The sequence below is a fragment of the Pseudochaenichthys georgianus genome, chromosome 23 (assembly GCF_902827115.2).
Source record: "Pseudochaenichthys georgianus chromosome 23, fPseGeo1.2, whole genome shotgun sequence".
NCBI classification, from domain to species: Eukaryota; Metazoa; Chordata; class Actinopteri; order Perciformes; family Channichthyidae; genus Pseudochaenichthys; species Pseudochaenichthys georgianus.
Window position 1 is genome coordinate 21,255,100 of NC_047525.1, and position 18,118 is coordinate 21,273,217.

Consider the following 18,118-nt stretch of genomic DNA (forward strand, 5'->3'; position numbering starts at 1 on the left):
GTTGGTTAGCTGCTCTGGACATCACTTCTTTTGACAATTTGGGTGAACTCATGATTTTGGAACAGTTCAAAAACATTCTTCCTGACAACATTGCAGAACACAGGGTAACTTCGGCGTCCGAAGCTGTGGTGGCAGCGGATGAGTTTGTGTTACTTCATAAGGGCAGGTTCGGAGGGCGCGCTGGAGCTCTAACTGTTTTTGAAGGAAGTAGAAGGGCTGTTGATGTTGGTTCATTGGGGATGGATCCAAAGAAAGTGGCTTGGGAAAAATCTGAGGATACTTGTAACTATTGCCGTGAGAAAGGCCATTGGAAACCAGAATGTCCGGCGCTTAGAACAAAATCCAAGGGAGGAAAATGTGTGGGTAAACCAGTTGCATTAGCTGTTCCTGTGAAAAGCTGCCGTGTTGACGAGGTGCTTACGGACCACTTATGGGGATCAGAGGTTTTGGCGTCCTATGCTCCTTTTATAAGAGAGAGCTTGGTGTCATTGGTAGGTAGAAATGTCAGAGTGCCAATTAAAATGTTGAGGGATACAGGTGCATTTGACTCCTTTATCGTTGACTCTGTTCTGCCTTTGTCTGAGGAAAGTGACACTGTTCGGAGTCGGGGGATGGGATTAACGGTTTTCCCTGTTCCTGTTCATAAGATGTATCTTGACTGTGACCTTGTTAAAGGGGAGGTAGCTATTGGTGTATGTCCAGCTTTTCGAATCGAGGGGATACATTTCATTCTGGGTAACGATTTGGCAGGTGGTAGAGTCTGGGCTGATGTTCCCTCTGTGTTGTTAGTCACTGGTGGTCTGATTGAGTCAGGATCTGAGAAGCGCTCTACAGTAGTGCCAGACGTCACGGCCTCGTGTGTGATCACACGTGCTAGGGCCAAAAGGGATTATGACTTGCTACCAGATGGAAAGTCAACTGATACCTCATTCACACCAGCAGTGTTTCAGGGCCGGTTCGGAGCTGGAGCTTGAAAAGCACCGGGTTTTCCTCTTCACACCACAGCGGAGCAGCCTCTTAGCTCCGGAATCCGGTTCGTTTCAAGCACCAAAAAATGGTCCGGCCAGAGCAAAAACACTGCATACGTCACGCTTACGTCGAGGCGGGGGCAAGGGCAGGGGCGGGATCAACTCCTGAACAACAACAAAAAGCCCGCGTTTTATCCAGTTTGTACCATGGTTTGTACACACCGATGGAGAAACTTAACAAGAGTTTCAGTGTTTCTGCCATAGACTGTATATATAAAGGTTTCTGCTCATGGTGAAGCAACGTGTCTGCATGTTAAGGTGGAACCTGAGCATTCACGTTGATCACCTCATTATAACTCATAAATCTATAAAACTATAAATATTAAACTTTACTTCACGTGTTCATTTGAGAACAGCTGTTACATACATGGGTGAAGGTTACAGTTCATTTAAATGAAAGATACAACGTTACTCCACACTCATGGTTCAGTCCACCTTAAGAAATAAGACCGACCTCGGAAGAAGTTGTGTTTTAAAAAAACCTTTATTGACACGAGTACACTTTTTTATAAGAATATAACTAAACTACAGAAATGACTCCGGAAAAGCTGCAGAGAGAGCCATAAGAATTGAATGAAACTGATTTCATCCGCGCGGTTTGGCTTTATGAAGCAGGCACGCAAACGGTTATGTTATGACGCAAACGATGACGCAACGACGCATTACCAGTCGGACTCTGGGCGGTGTGAAAAGAGCCAGAGCTAAACCGAAGCTCTAGCACGGAGCTTGAACCGGAGTTGCGTTGGTGTGAATGAGGTATGACACAGTGGAGGTTCCATCTTTGTCTGAGTTTTCGGTATTACTTACACACCATGAGGTGGGAGAGGAGCAACGTCAGGATTCTTCGTTGAAAGACCTTTTTGACTGTGTTGCGCCAGTGGCAGAGGGGGAAAACGCTTCAAGTGGATACATGTTGCATAATGACTTGTTTAGAAGATGGGTTCCTGTGGCTGTTGATGGTGGGGGAACTGAGGTTTTCCAGCTTTCGCCCTCTTGTCCTGAAAGTCGCACATGAGTCGTCCAGAGTGATCAAGACTCCAATTTTTCGTCTCACATGTTTGCTCAGGTGTTGAAGCTTTTGAAGATTAAGAAGAACCAGTCAACAGCTTACCACGCTCAAAGCCAGGGTGCCTTGGAAAGGTTTCACCAGACATCGAAATCCTTGTTACGTGCTTACTGTACTGAGCTAGATGGAGACTGGGAGGAAGGTCTTCCTTGGTTAATGTTGGCTACAAGGGAGGCGGTACATGAAGGTACGGGGTTTAGCCCTAATGAGTTGGTTTTCGGACATGCTGTACGGGGTTCCTTGGCAGTGCTGAAAGAGGGATGTGTTGACACTGAGCCACCACGGAGCTTGGTGGATTATGTGAATGGCTTCAGACGTCCTTTGGTTGTTGCTTTGAGTATGGCACGGGAAAAGCTGTCAGTGTCTCAAAGTAAAATGAAGAAGTTCTATGACCGTCGTTCGGCACGACAGGAGTTTAATCCAGGTGACCAGGTTCTATCACTTATACCTATTGTTGGTTCCCCATTTCAGGCTAAGTATTCAGGTCCGTACACTATCATTGAGAACTTCTGACCTAAATTATGTTGTGGCAACACCAGAACGAAGGAAGACCAAACGCCTCTGTCATGTAAATCTTCTGAAACCCTACCACAAGCGGGAGGTTGACACAGACACAGAGGTGGAGAAGGATAAAGTGCAGCCGGCTGCTGTGGTGACACATGGTTTGACGCATGAGGGAGATATAGTGCCCGAACCTGATGATAGTTTGCTCTGTGGTTGTTTGAGAAATTCGGAATCGCTAGATAATTTAGACGGGTTGTTGTCTCATTTGGCGGAATCAAGACGTGAGGAACTCTCAGCATTGGTACACAAATATCTGTGTCTGTTTGGAGACACTCCTTCGCAAACTGACTGGACGGAGCATGCTATTGATGTTGGGGACGCTCAGCCGATTAAGCAACATTTTTATCGCATGCCACCAGTTAAGCGCAATCGGTTGGATGCAGAGATTAATTACATGTTGGAGAATAAGATTGCCGTCCCATCGGCATCTAGTTGGGCATCTCCATGTATTGTGGTGCCAAAGCAGGATGAGACACCTAGACACAACACACATGCTGTCTGTCTATCCTCTTATTTCTTGGCTGAGCTTAGTCTAAAATGTTCCCCAGCTGGATCAATCTGGTCTTTGTATGTCAGCCTAGTGTGTGTGTGTGTGCAACACGTTCTCACTCCCATCCCGTCACATATTGACGGACGGTCAGGGCCCCTCCCCGTCGCTATATTACGTACAGGGTACCCCTTTCCCGTCATTTTCTACGGGCAGGGCGTCCCATCCATAGACCTTCATTGCGGACAGCGGACCCCTTGACCGTCAGGCTTCTACGGGAAGGGCGTCCCATAGACCTTCATAATGCCTATTTTAAGGTTCATTTGGCCATTAAAATGCGTTTTGATGTCATTGTATACGAGTAATGAGTTTTTATTTCTGATTATTTGTGCAGTACATGTACATGATGTTTAGTTTGCTAGTTATGACGAAGATTACTTCATGAATGTGTACACATTCATGGTTGCTAAGGTGGTTGCTATGGACGCTGCAACAGCTCCCAGACCACGTGATCAACAACAATGGCTGTCCTTCGTGTTATTCTCGGTGGAAAAATGCCTATTTTATGGTTCATTTGGCCATTAAAATGCGTTTTGATGTCATTGTATGCGAGTAATGAGTTTTTATTTCTGATTAGTTGTGCAGTACATGTACATGATGTTTAGTTTGCTAGTTATGACGAAGATTACCTTACGTCTGTGAGGAAAATGCATGGGGCTCAGAGCCTCGTATTTTTAAATATTTTGTTCCTTCTAATTTGTTATTCTTTTCAAAATAACACTGTTATTTACTCACCAATAACATACAATTATCCTTGCTTTTATTTATTGGTTTAATTCCATAATCTCGGTCTTTTTTGGCGTTCGTCAGGAACTGAATTTAAAAATAAAAATAAAAGGGGGAAAGGGGTACCCTGTACGTAATATAGCGACGGGGAGGGGCCCTGACCGTCCGTCAATATGTGACGGGATGAGAGTGAGAACGTGTTGGTGTGTGTGTGTGTGTGTGTGTGTGTGTGTGTGTGTGTGTGTGTGTGTGTGTGTGTGTGTGTGTGTGTGTGTGTGTGACCTGGCATGTGCATCGTATCCCTTAAGACCCCTTGTGTTAGTGTGTGTGCTTGCATCACTCCAGTTGTCTCCTCTATCTGTACTCTGATGACTGAACTTCAGTCGATATCTACGAGAAACCACTTTCCATCCAAACAGACATATTTCTAACAATGCTTTTTGGGATTGGAGGCAAAAGTGTGGTGGGATTTTCAAACAATGATCAGTGTGTGCAAAGAAATCACAAAGGGAATACTTCATATTTGAATATCAATATCAGCATGGAATTGACAGCAGGTTTCTATAGAAGCTGTTTATCCATTTGCATTTGTGCAATTTAATATGAGCTACCTTTGAGCTATAATCATTTGAGCCTCAGAAGAAGAGGGGCTTCCTGATGTTGTTTGGAGCACCACATCCACTGGAAAAGGTACAGACAGCCGAGAAGGTTGAATATTTTATTGATATACCTACACAAGGCTCCCCCTCACAAAAGAAGAAGAAAACACTTATTAACGCTACCTCCAAGGCAACAAAGCAAAACACACTTACAGATCGTTCTTTCCCATCATAACAAAATGTATAAAATAAAACCTAAAAAGTCAAAGAAAAATAGCACAACATTTGGAGAGTGCAGACCTCGACTCCCCAAGGCTCAATGCCTTCGCTCACGATGTTAACAAAAGTGAGAAATAATGTGTATCCTCCCCATGATCTGGAGCCACTGCGAAACACGAGTTCTACCTTGACTTTTCCAATAACTTTTATAACAACCAGGGCTCTAATTTGTTTGTAATTCTGACGACAAATGGGAACCAAAACATAACCTCCATGGCAAAGTGAACCCAATGGCTCGCATTCTAGAAAAACATGAAAAGAAAACTAGCCAGGTGATACCAGCTTGCAGATGATCCTGCACTTGATCTTTGCTTGTGGGGGAAACATGCGACTAGTTTAGCCAATAAACGTGTGCACAATGTGAAGCCAAAAGCAAATGACGTGTTTTTTCTTTCGACAAACATGTCATGGAGAACCAGGTGTTTTTTTGCTTCAAGAGAATATAGGCCGGCCCACCTAAAGATCTGCGCCTTCTCATGTGGCTGTGCAAATGTGTGAAAGGGTGCTATTAACAGTGCATTTAGCCATTTCACCAAGGACCTCTACAAACACCACCAGCATTGCCAATACAAACCATTCTCATCTTAAGAAAATGATCATTTGTAGGATATACGCGTGTTTCTCATACACACACACCCACACAAGCATACAACTGCTCACACCTTAACACAAAAGTGTGAACATGCGACTTCCCAGACCATTTAGATTATGCCTGCAAAGGAAGTGTTGACAGAGAGCTACCAGTGTGGGATCGACAGCGAGTTAATTAACAGCCCTGTTCCCAGCTCCCCGAAGATAAACAACACCTGTAGGTGGAAGAAGGTGTGTGTGAATTCAAGCTCACACGTACAAAACGGCAGAAAGCTCAGAGATCATGAATATGTATCCAAGTCGTTGATTTATACAGCACTTGCAGCATTATTTGCACTATTTATTTCCTGTTTGCTTCGCTATCTTGTGTTTAAGTAAATGACAGGGCCACATCATTCAGAAAGTTATTTGCACTTCAGAAAGTTGATTCTCTTGAGGTGATGCATTTTGTGTGTGGGTGTGCAGGATTTTATTTCCAAGAGGTCCACAAATTCTTGCATGTGTAATTCATAACATTGGAGGTAACGAGCTCCGAAATAAACGGCTGCATTGAGAGCACAATTCCCCACAGCCACACACTGCATTCATTGGTTACCCATCACTAAAAACAACGATGCGAAGTCCAGAAGGATTTAATCCTTCAGAAATAAAAGCCAGCCTTTTTTTCAAGTCATGAATTACACATTGGGATATTTTCAAAACTGAGATGTAGTTATAAATATAGGTAAAGGTTTTCACTTTAATTTCTGCGGTTGACTCTGTGCCCTCAATGTGTCTAATGAGAACAAACGAGCCGTTTCTCTGGTGGGGTCAGTGTGCTCTCTATCCTGAGGAGCAAACACATCTCCAGATCTATCAGCAAGAAAAAATAATTGTTGCTCCTTCGGGTGTCAATTAATTTTGATGATGAATAACTTGAATGTTCTGACACGGCTATGTTCTTCATTTTAATGTAAAACAATAGTTAATGCTATGGGTTCTTTCAAAATATTACATTATTATTATTATGTTAAATAATAATTGCACTCATAACTGCAATCTTCCCCCTTATACTTTTGATCTAATCTGTCAAAATAAACGTCATATGTAATTATGTATACAACCATGTGACCCATAACGGTGAATAACCTCATGCATTAGATGCAAACCACATGTAGTTGTAGTGTGTGCAATGACAATAAAGTCAAATCAAATGTTTAACCATTACATTTATGCAAAATGGAGATGTCATTCAAATGTTATTTCAAAAAGGTGATATAATTAGGGAAGAATGTTGTTTAAAAAATGAAGATGTCTTTATTAAAAATGAGTACACATTTAGTGTTCTTCTTTTTTATGCAGAGCAAAACTAATTGATATTTAAATAGGGTACACACAAGGCATAAAGGACTCAAATGCAAATCGATAAGGCTGTGATTGTGTGCAGTGAAAAGAAGTGAATAGAGTGACTCATGTAACTTGGATTTTACTGTGAAGAATATTCGCAAACAAAGACCAGCTTATGAATGGGAAGAACTACAGGACGCTGCATTCAAAGCAATCAGGCCCTTTAGATGCAGACACCATGCTAAATGATTAAGTTCCATTCTTTAAAGATTTCTGCTCCTCTGCCCAGATAACGAGGCCGGGGCAACGCACTGTAAAATCTGCCTGAACATCAAGATCTATAAAAGCGCCACACTCATTTCTTTCCAATTTATTTTCTTTTTTTTCATTTAATGCAATTCAAATAGAACAGAAGTATTGCAATTGATCACACATCAATGGTGAACATTGGCAAGTGTAGTTTTAAAAAATAACTCGAGTCGAGTGAAATCTTACATACTGTGAAATCAGCATCATTGATGACAACCGCTCGCAGTATGATCCGGCACAAAGACAAATCCCGTCTGATATTACCTCTAGATTGGAGTTCATCGGTCTTTAAAAAAGGGAAATGAGCCAGGCAGTGAATAAAGGACGGGATGTATTCATTTCTGCACCGCAGGTGGGGTGTACTATGATATGGCTTTCATTTCTCCGCAGCAATCAAATTTGAGAGTGGAAATAGCAACAAGCATCCAGAGGCCTGCTGGTAGCAGCGTGCCTCGCAGACAAAGGCGCCGCTGGTGCCCTGCAAACTGCATGCTGCTTTCAGCGGCACATGATGCCTTCACTGAACAGGCATAATAAATCATGTGCAGGAGGAGAGATGGAGAGAAAGGTTTGATGGGGGGGGGCATAGACAGTTTATGAGCAGGATGAAGGCAGGAGCTGTTGAAATACAAAGATTCAAAAGAAAAGCGAGAATATTTTAAAAATACAAAATCATATCGTACGAGAGGCCTTTATTCTCCGTTTTAGATTTTGCTCGATTCTCAACATGGCTGCTTTCTCATACTCACAACACTTCCAGGACAGCTTTTAGGTCATTGCATTGGAAATGTGAATAGAATATTGATGCTATAATCCTGCGGGAAGCAGTCTTTAATGTCATCTCCATGCAATGTAAATTAGCCCCGTTCTATTTGAGTGAGCGCGGACAGGAAGTACTGCTATATTTAGGAGGTAGGCTCTCTCCCATGATTTAACAAGCAGCACAACAATTAACATTTTAAAAAGGTTAGCCTCTCCGTAGAGAAACATGCATGTTGTTTCTAGCGCCGCACATAAGGAGGTTTCTTACTCTACTCTGCGACGTCAGAGTTGTTTACTGCATATCTTAGGAGTTTGACACAGTTAGGATGGAAACAAACTTAAGGTTCAGGGATTATACCTCGGAGACAGAACAAAAGAGGAAGAATATGAGGAAATGATGAAAAACTGAGTAACATGCTGCAGGAAAGCAGTGTTGCGGCTGTGTTTCAACATAGGTAAGGAGCAAAAAAGCAGACTTCAGTCAAATGCTTGAGTAAAGTGGATCTAAATAAGAGGGTAAAAAGCCTCTGTTGTGCCTGATCCAACTTCCATTGCTTGCAATTGCCCTGGCACAGCTAAAAAAAACAAGACAGTTAAGGCAAAGAAACTGAAAAATGTAGGCCCATGGAAATACTAGAGCCAACCCAATTAGCCTATGTTGCTCACTGTCACTGTACGACTACCCCGGAGAACAGAGGTGGGCAGAAGAGAAGCCATCTCATATCTCATGTGTTACAAAGAGACCTGATTTAGAACCTGTCTTTTGTTCTCTTCCAGGCAGAGAGCCGACTATTCCCACTCGACGCCACCTCTCTGCTGCTGTACATAATGCACAACCTGCTCAGAGGGTTGCGGAGTATTTGATTCCCTCTCCAGTTCGTCTTTGATTCACACCCAAATCTGTATTGACACATGCGCACAAAAAACGACTATTTAACATGCCCATAGCAGAAAGAATATATCTCAGTTAAATGGGCACTTCTCTAAGCCGTGCATATATTTACAAGACTTGTCACTTGCACTAGAGTTTACTTGATGTGCATGAAACATAAATAGAGAGTTTTCTATGAAATACCATAAGTGCCTCATGGGCACTGTAAAATGTCACCTCCTCCGCGCTATATGGCTGCCAATATTGGCAGTGCACACACGAGAACACAGATGTACACTCACACTTCCATTTGTCAGAGACACACACTCACAAATCACTATGAAAATGCCCTGCCATTACACCATACTGTAACACACACACACACACACACACACACACACACACACACACACACACACACCCCGGTCTATCAAGATGCTACACTATAGGATGTGCATTGCTCGAGATGGTGGGCAGGACATTTTCTTTTATTGGCCTTCCAGGAGATGTCATTGTGCCATCAGAATGAATTGCACTTCCGTTGTCACACATGGTGGTTTATTGTAGCGTGACTGCCAACGCTAGAGTGCATTACCCTCATCTCTCGCTGTTGAAAACATCAAGACTTCGCCAGGCACATGACAGAACGGCAGAAGGTATATTTAATTATTTCATGGTGCATCAAACCCATACGCTCCAGGAGGGGTATGGAGTTGATGGCTGTTAATGTAACCACAAAGGACACACAATCTCCATCTTTGTCATGTAAGTGCACAGAGAAAGATATCCCATGTGCCGTCACAAGCTGTTGGACATGTCTTGGTGAAGGTTATTTCATTTTAGTGTAAACTAGACAGTCAATGTTGTACCCTGAATCAAATCTGGTCTCTGATGTCAGAGGCGTTTTTAAACTGGAAGAATTAAGATTTTGTTAACGTACGCATTGCATCATTCAGAAAAGGGATTCAAATGGCATGGTGTTTAAAATTGTCAATTTGTTTTATTTTTGCTTTGTTGTTCCCATGTAAAATATGCCATTTTGTAAATCAGAAAATAAACTTCCTCATGAAACATTGTTGAAACATTGTTAAAACATGTTAACACGAGCAGCAACGCTAGCGGCTCTGAAGCTGCACTCAGGGAGCTTTTAGCTAAATGCTAGGCTCACAATGAAACTGCTAACACATGGTATAACGTTGAACATGTTGATCAATCCCAATTTAATGTACAGTGATAGGCTTTGGTTATTAACTTAGTTTATATATTACATTTAGCTCATATAGGGGAAATTCAAATTCAGGTATTTCAGTTCATCTAGACGCAAACAAAATGTCCTAGTCTGTATTGAATGTTATGCAATCCCTACAATTGTTTTCAAGCTGGAGTGTGGATAAAAGTGGTTGACCAATCGGCTTAAGTCTCAATGCTGCTAGTATTGTTGAAAAGAAAAACAGAAGACACTTTGCCAGAAAGCTTTCAAGTGTGGCATTTCTCCTACTTTCCTTGTCTGATGAAGACACAGCACTTCATCTACATTTGCTCACATGACAATACTCCAGGGCAGATGAAATAGAAAGGGCCGCTGGAAAAGAAAATCAAAGGATCGGATCACTACTGCACTAATCTCATTGCCATTTAGACCAACATTGATCTCCATAGGAAGGACTCCCGGCCTCAGGGCCTCCTCAGCCCAGTCCCATCGTTCAGAGCCCACAGCCTTATTCAATAGAGCTAAAGGCCAGCCTGGTGTTTATAAGGGAGGTAATTAGCTTAGTGTCTTGCCATGCGAAGTAGCATCCTATTCAAATCAATCCAGTGACTGCGACAAACTCTACAGGGTCACCTTCCAGTTGCTAAATTAGGGCAGGTAGTAGTAGTAGTAGTAGTAGTAGTGGTAGTAGTAGTGGTAGCAGTAGTAGTAGTAGTAGCAGTAGTAGTAGTGACAGTAGTAGTAGTAGTAGTAGTGGTAGTAGTAGTAGTGGTAGTAGTAGTAGTAGTGGTAGGCATCAAATTTGAAACTATACGTGTTGAGCTTTGCAGAATTTGTTGACCCAAGTGGTGAGTTTACACGATTAAAGTGAAAGTTACATACAAAAAAATACAGATGGCAGGGCTGCTCGATTAATCGTATTTTAAATCGCAATTACGATGTTGGCTTGCAACGATTATGAAAACAACATAATCAAAATAAAACGATTATTTATTTATTTTGGTTTTTCAGTTGAATTATACTTAAAGTTCAGGGTAATCAACTGTTAAAAACATACTGTTCCAATTTTTTTGGAAGTAAATGAATAGTCGTTTTTAATAACCGTGATATCAATTATTGACCCAAATAATCGAGATTATGATGTATGCCATAATGGAGCAGCCCTAACAGATGGATTGATGAGTGGATGGACAATAAGGGAAGAATGCTATTGGCAAGAATGTGAAAAAGGATGATATGAGCCTCTCCATCATACTCTGAAGAAAAGACAACATCAATAACAATTGGGGTGACAACTGAAAATACAAGTATTGCAGAGTCACAGACAAATGACACAGTTCGATAAATGGCACACGCACCGCAAGGAGACAAACCAAAACCTCAAGAGAATAAGGAAAACGCTAGCACTAGTGGCACTTACACACAACAACACTACTTTTAAAAGACACCAGATGTATTTTCTGATCATCTAGAACTTGTAGGGTTTTAAACATTAGATGAGGGATACAAGATGGTCTTGAACCTATGTTTATTCAACAAAACAAATGTGAAGTGAACAGACCAAAGATCACAAGCAAGACAGAGGTTAATTCTTCTAGAAATGGATGTCTACAAGGAGGAGTAGATCCAAGTTGTTTGTGCTTTGATTTGTTCCAGGTATGAGAAGTACTCCGTGTGATTTCACCCTGCATCTTCCCTCATTTGATTCAGGTAGTGAATACGGCTGTCAAAAATGTTTTCACTCTACAGGATTAGGACACGCGGAGTCCAGAGATTCAACTTGCTAGATATTTCTCAGGTGTCTGCAACTCATTGAGACGTCTGTCAGACCGTGCCTTTGAAGAATCCCACAGTGATCAGGCAGTGGAAATTCAGGGCTAAAATTGTGCAGTGTAAATGTACTTTACGGGCTGAAAGGTCCTCCAATCTTACTGGGCAGTTGCCCACTTGCTGTACTGTAAATATGTCCCACTTGGTGGGAATCAGTGTGAAAGGCAGCTAGCAGCTGGTGCTTAGCAGGGTCCTGCTGGCCCAAGCCCACAGCCGCCCCGGCTCACTGATGAAGACAGATGGATTGGGCCACAGCTCCGATGCAGGAAACACACCCCCGAGCTGACAGATTAGAGCCAAGCCTCCAATAGAGCCCTGATAGCCCACTGAGGGAGAGAGAGCAGACTGGGCAGAGGACTAATGCTTGGTACTCAGGCGCCTCTTCACATGAACTTTTGAACCAAGAGATGATATAGAATGAGGGCGGCTCTATGTCAACGATTGAATTAAACAGCATACCTGCAAATGTCTTAAATGTAAGAACAATAATGAAAGTTACCAGGTAGATCAACATCATCCCATTTACCAATCCAATATCGATAGATAGGTGCTACAACATGTATAAATACTATTGAAACTATGGAACTTGGTTCAGTATGAATGTGATAAATAAATGTTTCATTCAGTCCTGATGTGTAATAAAATGCATGTATTTCTTGCCCAACACAAAGGTAACTCCCACCAAAGCTACCAGATAATCTTTTGCAGACAATAATGCAAAAAATGAATGAATGCACTTATAATAAAAGAACAATTGAAAATGAGCTGGTTTACAAGTGTGGGTGAGATGTTCTCATTTGGAAGCGACTATAGGAACCAGCTGTATGTTCAGGGAAATGCAGTTTCTTTGTCCTCAGGCTGATGGATTATCATCTTTCCGTTGATAACTTTATTTATCTCTGTTAGGGTTCAAGATGTAAGTAGCTTACATTGCTGGCACTCTAACACCCAGCGCAGCTCATTATTTTTAAATGCACTTTCTTCGTTAGCTTCGCTTTCTACCGCTGGTTGAAAATGTTTCTATGAAACAATACTACACCAACTATTACATATGCATTGACGCAACATGTTATAGTGAAGCAGTCTGTGCTGGATTAGTGTCCATAAAAGTTCAACATGAGGAAAGCTATGCTAATTAATATGAAGATATTAAAATGAATGCACCTAGACGGTATCTACATATTTGCTTTTCAAGTACAATCTCTACCAAAACAAGGCACTAATCCTGACCAGCATGCTGACACAAGTGACTGATACCTCATTCACACCAACGGTGTTTCAGGGCCGGTTCGGAGCTGGAGCTTGAAAAGCACCGGGTTTTCCTCTTCACACCGCAGCGGAGCAGCCTCTTAGCTCCGGAATCCGGTTAGTTTCAAGCACCAAAAAATTGTCCGGCCAGAGCAAAAGCACCACATACGTCACGCTTACGTCGAGGCGGGGGCAGAGACAGATCAACTCCTGAACAACAACAAAAAGCCCTCGTTTTATCCAGTTTGTACCATGGTTTGTACACAACGATGGAGAAACTTAACAAGAGTTTCAGAGTTTCTGCCATAGACTGTATCAGTGGCGTAACAAGGTTGTGATTGGCCCCGGTGCAAAAAAAATTGTTACTACTATAGCCTACTTATGCAAACAACATTGAATCTGGACTTGAAATGATTCTGATTCGGCATTATTCCTGGAGCATGCGCTCTCTCTCTTTCTCACTCTCAGGCTTCAAATCAAGTCATCATTATTACAACAAATACACACTTGCAACTGATAACACTGGCAAGTATTTTATATTTATTAGACTATTAAAAAAAATCATGCTTCAAAAAACAACGGCACAGCGAACTAATCACACAATCACAGAATGAATCATTCTTCATCATGGCACAGCGGCCAAATGTTATCACAGACACACGTTAGGTGCGCACCATGCGCATTTTCCAACATAAGAGAGGTTACAATTACATTGCTACAGATTTAAATCTCCGATCCCTCTCCATAACAAGAGAAAAGCTACTCATCACCATTAGAAGTTCATCTTGCGGGCCTTGCGCTCAGCAAAGTCGTCAACAACGCTGCTCAGGTCTAACTTCCGGGCCCTGCTGTTCTCTATTGAGAGTGTTGCCAATCCAGTCGTTCTTGTCCCAAGCTGCTTCTTAAATACGTCTTAATCAATTTGAGCTTTGAGAATGAGCGTTCTGCGGTCGCAACAGTGACAGGTATGGTGAGATATAACAGCAATGCTGTGCACACTTCGCTAAATGTGGCTGCCATTGAGCTGTGGTGCACAATAAGCATCTTGGTCATATCCTTCACAGATGGTTCTTTAGCTATTTCAGTCTTAAAGCAGGCTCTGAATGCAAGGAGTTGGACGGGGAAACTCGGGGGTTAAATCCCTGCTGTAGTGGTCCGCGAGGCGCTGCGCATGCTGGTGAAGGGCATTATCCTCCGCACGGTTCAATGTCCCGGGGTGGATAGCCTGGAACAGTTCGTTTGTTTCACGCATAGAAGTGAACCTCTGTGACAGCTGGCTGCTAATGATGTCCAGGCTGGCATTGAACACATTAATTCTGAAACGGCTCTCGCCATCACTAAGCCTCTCGTCTTGACTGAGTTCATCGAAGTGGTGTTTCATTCTTCTTTTGCGAATTTCCGTGAACTCGCTCTGCGCTCCCCATCTCTCAGCAAGATTGTGAGCGGTGCGTTGGACCTGGTCAAAGTCATCTCGGTATGCAGATAGGGCCTGTATTGTGTTTTGGAGGAGACCAACAGCTTTGTGGATGTCTACATCCTTTGCCTGCAACATCTTTGACACTGCATTCATGTTTTCCAGTATTTTTGTCTGTTGTTCGACAAGAAAAATAAAGCTGAATCTTTCCATATGTTTTTTTAGGGCTGTAGCCTCGTCCCGTTCCTCCCTCTTTTCGCTGACCAGTGCGATTTTAGTTAGAGCTTTCATGATATCTACATACCGGTATCTAAGGGCAGCAATTGCATCATGCAATTGCACCACCTGGTTGGGCAGAGGCGCTTCATGGTAACTTTACCATGCTCTGAGAGTTCTGATGACATGATACCGGAAAGGAGTGACCATCTCTTAATACTTTGGCTGAAAAAAGTATAAAAGAATCTCAACAATATCATAAAAATTGCGCAGCTCCGCTATATTCTTTATGGAGTCATTCAGTGTCAGATTTAAAAATTGTGTGCAGCACAGTGTACATATTTGGCAAGCGGTTCCATTTCCATGATCCTGGCCTGCACACCTGAATAGACCACACTCATGTTCGCCGCGCCATCGTATCCCTGGCCCTGACACTTGCTCAGGTGAAATCCGTTACTCTCTATGCTGTCCAGGATTTTCTTTTGGAGTTCACGAGCTGACGTGTCCACTGTTTCCACGAACCCCAAGAAAGCCTCGTTTATCAGGATATCTTTTGCGTTCTCTGGATTGTCACATATCTATAGACTTGGCTAATTTGGTCTCTTTTGGAAATATCTTGGGTGGTGTCCATGATCACAGAAAAAAGCTGAGCATTATTTATTTCTACTTGAATGTCGCACTGCACCCGCTTTGCGATTATGTAGATTATCTAATTTTGAACAGCTGGACTCAAGTATTTCAGAGAACCTTGTGGTCGCTCAACAAGTTCTTTCAGAACCGTATCGTAACATGCTAAAAGTTCTTTCATACTGAGAAATGTTCCACTGTTGGGCTGTCCAAGAATCTCCCTATGTCCTCTAAAAGCCAAGTTACAAGTGGCCAGAGTGATTGTAACGTTGACAATACGCTCAAGTACCTGTCTCCAATAATTAGCAGCATTCCTTGCATTCCTCTCCATGTTTGCATCGATTCTCCCGTTTTTCTTCCACTGTTCATATATGACACACGCTCCGACATGGACCTGAGATTGTGCATGTGAGTCAATCCTCGCAGACAAATGTTGCCAGTCACAAACTCCTTTGACCCACGCATCACTGGAGAACGGTGCACCTCGGTCTGCGAACAGCCAGCACGGCTCACAATAGGCACAGTCCAGGGTGGGGGAGTAACACAGCCATGTCCGTGGCAGTTTGATACCTGCTCTGGTAGTGGTGGTGTAATAGATCTCGGAGAAACACCCGTTTCCTTGATGTGTGTCTCTGGGGAATGGGCCGGTAGGCCTACATGGACCGGTTGCTATAATATAGCCTTTGATCTTGGCGTCGGGGGTCTCAATAGCGCCATAGAGTCCCCTATCGGTTGGGGAAGGGGCCCTTGCGGGAACTGTAGGACCACCGCCGGGCACAGCCAAATCCATCCTCTCCTCCTGGCTCATGGCTGGAGAAGAAGGTCGCACAGCCACGGATACAGCTTCACTTGTGGAGCTAGACGATGGTGAGGCAGGTGAGCTATCGTTAGCCTCCGGCTCCGGCTGCCGCTGCACGTCAACATTACCGACGTTAGCGTTCGATTTCGAGGACGATGTATGACAAAAAAAACTGTCTAATTTTGTCAGTTTAGCCTTTACATCTCCTTGTTCTCTCTTGTCCTTTCTCTTTTGAGTGCCGCTCTTGTGTTTTGGTTTGCTGTACATTATAAATGCTAGCTATTCAATTTGTTATAATTCTGCCGATCTTGCTGCTGCTATAGCTGTGTAGTACATATAACTTTTGATGTTGATTTAACGGTTCGCTCGTCACGCAAGGTATCACATGACATGCAAGGTCATTGGACAGACAAATTACAAATTAATGTAGGTTGCTAGGTCACTTTGAAGACTGCGTGAACCAGTCAATGCCATTGGGGCCCCAAAAAATATATATATTAAAAAAAAAATTAATAATTGTATACATTTTTTTTTTTTGCATGAGCCCCTGGACGGCTGTGGGCCCCGGTGCATTACCGGCTGCACCGTAGATAGTTACGCCACTGGACTGTATATATAAAGGTTTCTGCTCATGGTGAAGCAACGTGTCTGCGTGTTAAGGTGGAACCTGAGCATTCACGTTGATCACCTCTCATTATAACTCATTATAAATCTATAAAAATTAAACTTTACTTCACGTGTTCATTTGAGAACAGCTGTTAAATACCTGGGTGAAGGTTACAGTTCATTTAAATGAAAGATACAACGTTACTCCACACTCATGGTTCAGTCCACCTTAAGAAATAAGACCGACCTTGGAAGCAGTTGTGTTTTAAAAAAACCTTTATTGACACGAGTACACTTTTTTATAAGAATATAACTAAACCACAGAAATGACTCCGGAAAAGCTGCAGATAGAGCCATAAGAAATGAATGCAACTGATTTCATCCGCATTCAGGTCGTCAATATGATCATATTGCTCTTTTTATGTACAACTTAAAAACGGATCAAAGCTGAGATATGGCACCTTGGTTTATTCTAAAACACCCGCCAAATGTGTGGCCTTGACTAGAATTTTTTATTTTGCCACAAGCATTTAGAAATTATAAAATACAACAAGCTTACAGAGCGTCGCAGCATGACCTAGAAACAATGTCTTTAGCAGGCTCGACTACTATAATGTGTCTTCACATGTCTCTTTAGAAAGCTAAACCCAAGAAAATGGAGCATTGGAGTACTGGGATTCTGTTGTCATAAAATATCCTAAAATTAGTATTCATTTATAAAGAACTGAATGGAGGACAACATACATTTCTTAACCCTACACATACAGTATATAGAAAACAATAAACTTGCCTTTTGATTTTATGACAAAGCAAGTCATGTTTATGTGGCATGATGGTACCACACGTGGAGAAGGGCTGCTAAATCAGGAAATAGACACTAATGTCAGTTACGTAGCCATTTTTCTTTTATGGTTTATGAATTCAATTAATTGTATTTCTTGAGGATGGGTGTGTAATTTCTTCTTTCTTTAAAATGACATAATCTAGTTTCAAAGCTTGCTGCATCTTGTGCATACAACCATCCCCTAACCGCTTCTATTAAAACCCAACTATTAAAGGATTTTAAGTCTAATGTAAAACCAAAAATGTGTTCAAGATTCATACAGATGTCCTCCAACTCTGTTGTGCCAGTGTGTTACACTGCAGGTCTGCTTGTTGTGTTAACATCTCACATCTTGTGTTTTCATCCCAGTTTAGTTTTTCCCCATTTACATAAAAAAAAACAACATGAACATTAATTCAGGGAAGGAACCTCGGGGAGCCAATGAGAAAAGACAAGTCACATACAATTTGATGACATGAATCAATAGGAATACATTGTGAGAAACCCCCTCAGAGCTGCACTGGCAGAACAAAAGAACAATTCAATGGCGTGTAGCTGGAGCGGTAATAGCTCCTGCAGAAACCAAACCATGCGTGCTCAAGCAGTGCATTATCTTTCCCATGGCTAACCCCCCGCTGGCAGACCCCAACAGCACACACACACACTCCACACAATCC